We start from the raw sequence: 6,000 nt of genomic DNA, 5'->3' as shown, positions 1-6,000 counted from the left end.
GGCCCCAGGCCCTTGGAGGTCAATGCACTGGGCCCGCAGAATCACCACGTCTGGCCTGCCCTCCCTCCTTTCTTCCCTCAGAGACTTCACATTCTCATGAGTGCTGAACATGCCTTAAACATTTCCTTCAAAACAAAAACTCATTTCTGTCACCACACACTAACTGCCTCCTGTGATGCAGTCATAGTCATCAGGGCTGCTGCCTGCCCAAAAGGTGCTTTTAGACAAATTAGAAAAGGGGTGCCTTACACTCTATCTTTGTCTATTTAAAAATTATCATACTAGAATGATCTTTTTTGCATAAGATCATTTAAGGCCATCTGCAGGGAATCATTTATGATGTCTAGGATGTGAAAGGTGCCCTCTTAGAGTTAAAAGTTTGGGCCCTAAAGCCAAACAGTCTGGATCCAAACTCAAGCATTGCCTCTTCTAGCAATCTGATATTGGACAAATGGCTTAATTTCTCTGAGCACAGAGTTTCCCCTTTTTATAAAATGGGGAAAATACACCTATCAAGGGTGTTGTAAAGCACTCAGCATGACACTCCTCAAATTGTGTGGGGGGTGCAAAAAAAGGACAGGAGTACACATATATTAACAGCACACATGGTGTGAATTAAAAATGGGATTTATTGAGCAAAAACTTACAAGCACATAAGGAGTGTTCATGAAACTCTGAGGTCCCATAGTTCCCCAGAGGGTTGTGTGGAACTCGGCGCTGGAGGGCAGACACACCATGGAAAGATCTCAGAAGACGGACTCTGCACTTTAGTGCTCTACACACATTTGAGGAAAGCAGCGCAGGAAATCTGGATGACTCTGTAGTAACGGAGCTTCCTGAGCTGTGAAACAGCCTTGTTAGAGTGGGAGGCTCCAGGGCTCAGCCTCTGACAGCCTCTTCCTCCCCCATCGAACTACCCAGCTGAGCTGGCTTCTTGCTACAGAGGGGGAGGAAATGAACCTCCAGGGCCATAGATTTTCTCTGAGGATGTCATGCAAGAAAATATGTGAGTAAACTGAGGCATTTGCTTGCCCGTGGCAAGGGCCAAACTCAGCTTTTCCAGCTTCCAAGGCCAAGGGTCTTTCTTCTTGGCCATACTGCCTCAACTAACAAGTCAGCCTAGAAATCATTGAACCAGTTTAATTGAAACAATTCCAAATTTCTTAGGGTTGCAAATCAAAAAAGATATTAGAGATAATGTGATTCAATCCTACATTTGTGGTTAAAAGTAAGACTCAGAGTGGGTGGTTTATTTGGTTACCAGTAAGAGGTGGCAGAGCAGGACTTGAGCCTCCTTACAAGTTCATTTCCTTTTAAGTTGTCATGAAGTACAGTTTAAAATTGCTTAGCACACAAGTCACAGAGATCCTGTTAAAAAGGGCTTTATAGCTATGGGAAAAATACAAATAAAATTAGGAATTAGAAAATAGCTTAGCACACATACATAGGAAACTATAATTCCTTTTTAAAAACATAAAAAACAGAGCTACAATAATAAAGAAAAGACAATAGTTTCCTAAGTAAAGCAAGAAAGCAAGGAGACCCAAAGATGATTAATTTGGTTCAAAGCCTTCGACTTCCGTAAATAAGGAGCAGAAGCTAAATAATTTAGCTAATAATGATCAGGAAAACACTACTTATTAAAATCTTTGAAATGTAGTCAAAGATTTGTTCAGAGAAAAAGTTGTAATCTCAAAACCTTTTTAGTTTAAAAAGGATGAATGTGAAGGAAGTGCTTATTCAACAAGAAAGAAAAGACTTTTTAAAATCTAAGGAAAGTAGAGGAAGGAATTAAAAATGAAAGCAGAATATAATAAAGCAGAAAACAAAACCAGTGGCATTGACTGTTGGCAGTCCATACTCCACGTTTCTTGCACTCCTGCACATCTCAGGAGCAGACCCAGAGGCTGCTTTTGTTTTAGACTATCTTTTCAAGAATGTTTATGTAGCAAGCAGCTTTGGAAGACAGAGAGGATGTCTCTACCTGAAACCACAGGCAGGCATTCTTACAGTCCATTTTAAACGATTCAGGTTCCCTGAGATCAGGATTCTGATTCCTCTCCCTTAACCCAACCCACTCTTATGAGCAGGGGTCCTCCTGGTGAGTAGCGCAAATGCTGATATTCTCTCTCCACCCCGGAGGCTTGTGCATTCTGCCAGCAGAGTGACCTATTAGTTTGCAAATAGGATAAAATCTCAGACTCTTTTGTGGGTCTTAATTTTGGTAAAGAAATCTAGAGCTGGATCACTGAAAAAAAGAAAACAGCAACCACACGAACATTCCATGAAGGTAGCCTAATCAAGAAAAACAGGGAAAAATACAAATAAAGTTAGGAATTAGAAAATAGATTAGCACACATTTATAGAAAGTTATAATTCTTTCTAAAAAACATTTATTTATTTTATTGAGGTATAATTGATATATAAAATTAGTTTCAGGTGTAATATAATGATTCCGTATTTGTACATAGGAAACTATAATTCTTGTAGAATTATTTGTGTAACTACGTACTAATATTTTGAAAAGCTGAGTGTAATGGGTAATTCATGAGAAAAATGGAAAATACCAAAATTCATTCAAAAAGAAGCAGAAAACCTAAACAGGACAATCTCATGCAAGAAATTGAAAGGGCAGAGCCAAGGTATTGGTCTGCTCAGCAGATTATCCATGGTCTCTCAGTGCTTGCCCACTTGAGTTTCCCTGGCCCTCAGTCAAAGATTGACGGCCTCATCAGCCACAGCCATGGCTCTGCTTGGAGTGGTCAAATCTGCCAGCCTTGACTCCAAATATTATGATATGATAAGATGATCAGAATAATTGTATTTTTTTCATGGACAAAAAAGAGAGACTCCTCTAGAGCTGCTAACCCAATTCCAGTGTGTGTTGGTGGGGAGAGGGTCTTCTCACTCATGACACCAAGCAATTCTCGAACACCACTGGAGTGTCCAAAAATTTAACTCAATTCTGACACCATCTGTCCAAAGACAGCACCAGATTCCCCAGATTAAGGGCTCTATCCTACAAAACTGTCCCCCATCCCCCATCCCAGATACCAGTTGCAAGTCCCAGACTGTTCACCATGCTTCAGACCTACCAGCTACAGATCAGAGGTTCCCACTACCTCCCCATTACATTTGATTAATTTGCTATAGTGGCTCACAGAACTCAGGAAAACACTTATGCTTACATAGGGCAGGGTCCCAAACAAAGGAACTTCTATCCTCATGGAGCTTGGGGCCTGGCTTGGTGGCATGGAAAAGCATTCTGGTTCCCCAAACATGGAAGCTCTATCCAACAGACAAGTGGGATACAAAAAAGAGCAAAATGCTCTTCTCTCAGGATTTTGTGAGGGCTTCTTTGCATTGTCATGATTGACTAAGTCACTGGCCATTGGCTGATTCAACCTCTCCCCAGCCCTTGGGTGGGATCAAAAAATCTGTCATTAACATAACAACACACCCCTTTCACTTTTAATGGCTCTCAAGCTTTTCCTGGACCTGTGGATGAAGACCACATATACCTGGGAAATATGGGAATGACCAGATACACATTTCTTATAAGTCATTATATCACCAAGATAAAAAATTATTTCTAATAGTACACATACATATTTCTTTTGAATCCTCTTTTGATTTTATGCAGTTTTCTTTATTTAAAAAATAACACTTGCTTTGGAAATTGATTTGACAAGCACAGTAAAATCACCAGATTTTTGGTACATATCAGTGCATCCCTTTGTTTCAATCTGCTGCCATAAAAGATGACTCTTGCCTGTATATTCCACCCATTACAACAGAGCAGTGGTTCTCCAACCATCAGCATAGCAGAGAACTTGTTAGAAATGCACACTCTTGAGTGTGTGTCCTCCCAGCCCACCTACTGACGCAGACACTCTGGTTGCGGGAACCAGCAAATTGTATTTCAACAAACCACTCAGCGATTCAAATACCTGCCCAAGTTTGAGAAGTATTGTAATAGATTTCGTTCATGCACTAGAATTGGCTTCTATCAGAGCCTACTCCTGCTGGTCGCATCAAAACCGCTCAGGAGGGAAAAATTCCATTCCTTTGCAGCCCCCCTCTCACTATAAATAGTGAGCACTTGCTCACCAGCAGCTGGAGTTTTGGCCCATCCTCAGAGCTCTCCAGGCTCCATAAAAGCTGCCGCGGAATAGCAATTGCTGAAAGACCAAGGATAGTCATACGTGCTGAGGGGAAATTCCGACTCTCTTTTAGGCTTTGCTCAGTAAGGTCATAAAGTGGTGTTGCAGTGACAGATTAGCAAAGCAAGCGTTGCTCCACGGTGTTTTATTTTGTTTTGTTTTTTCATGAGGAAAGTTAAGATGGGACTATCTCATAGCTACAGCCCCTAGTTCTAATTAAATGTGGGATTTAAAGAGACAGCAAGATCTAACACGGAGGCTACAAGCAGGAAAGACCAGAAACTGGAATCCTTTCACTGTTACTAATTCACCCGTACAACCTTGAGAACATTACTTAAGCTTTTAATTTTTAATATTTTTCTGTGTGAAATATGAGAGATAATAACCCCTCCTTCCTTTATCACAGACAGGTAGGTGGATTGATTACATGATCCAGAAAAGAGGCTTTAAAAGAAAAGAGCCGCAGGCAGAGCTGGCCCAGTCCCACCTCCTCCCAAACTCAGGCAGGGATCAAGCAGGGCTCCCTCAGCACGCATCTACGCTGAGCGGCTGCACGGACACCACCGCCAGGGCACCAGGACAGCGCAGTCCTCAGCCTCCCCTCTGACTTTAGGAGTGGTGGGGAGAGGTGGGAGGTGCTTTTTCCTGATCCTGTTACCCCAAGGCTAACCAAAATAAGTGGTGTGAGCCCAAAATAGGGGTACACGCCTAAAAAATGCAGGATTTTGTAAATCAAAGGACACAGGCTGTACTCCTGTCACTTTCTGCACGATCTCTCCCCCAACACAAGCCCTTCCAAGAGTCTGTGGTCTACCCCCATTTCCTTTCATTAGAAGGCCCTTGGAACCATACCTTCTCTTTACATCTTTATGCATCCTGGGTGCTCAATACATGTTTGTTGAATGAAATGAAAAAGAAGAATGAATGGATTAATTCTTTCTCTTTGAGAGAGGGCTTGACACACATTTTATCCTACTTTCCCATTTCTTATGGCTAACAACATTTCCCTGAATTCTCCCCGCTGTGGACTGCTTGGGGCCAGTGCTTTTTGAGATACAGGATTTTGTCGGAATGAGGATCCTTAGCTGTTACTCAGACAACCTTCCTTTCCGTAGCATACCAAGTCTCAGAGAGAAGAAATGACCTGGATCTATGCTTTGCCTAGAAACTTCATTGTTAATATGTTAAGTGATTGATAATCAGTATATCGAAGGACTTAGAAACTTTAAGAAGCAAAGAGATTTGCAATATAAGTAACATCTGGGCATTGTGAAGAATAAAGAGCATACTCACGCACAAGGCAGCATTTGCCCCTGTGTTAATACAACTGAATTCAATGAGCCAGTCACAGAGAGCAAAAGGTAACCTTTTGAAAATAGGGTCAATGTAGTTTCGCTCCCACAGACCTGTTTGAGTCCTTTACAGGGTTACAGCAGCCCTTCCCGGAGCTCCAGGGGAGAGCAAATGTGCCCTCCAGGCATACAATCAAGACTTTCAGAGCTGTTCTCCATCTATCACTCATTTGTGCTAATCAATGTATGAGGGAGACCCTAGTCCTTAGAGATGACAAGGCTGGGACTTGGCTAGAGGAGCATCCTGCTCATGTGGACCAGTCAAAATTAGGGAAATAATTTAAGGCTTAAAATTAAGTCCACTGTTGGGAAGAAAGAAATTTCCTTTGCCCTTCAAGTTTCTTCTAGCTGGCCTAAGAATCAAATTGATGTGAGACATATTAACAGGAGGAATAAACAAAGTTTAAGTACATACATGCAGGCAAGCCATAGACATGGGTTCCAAAAACAGGGAGAATGAGGCATAATATTTCATCCTGAACTAA

Source organism: Manis pentadactyla, chromosome 5, assembly GCF_030020395.1.
Source record: "Manis pentadactyla isolate mManPen7 chromosome 5, mManPen7.hap1, whole genome shotgun sequence".
Lineage (NCBI taxonomy): Eukaryota > Metazoa > Chordata > Mammalia > Pholidota > Manidae > Manis > Manis pentadactyla.
The sequence above is the reverse complement of the archived record's forward strand: the minus strand, read 5'-3'. Positions refer to the sequence as shown.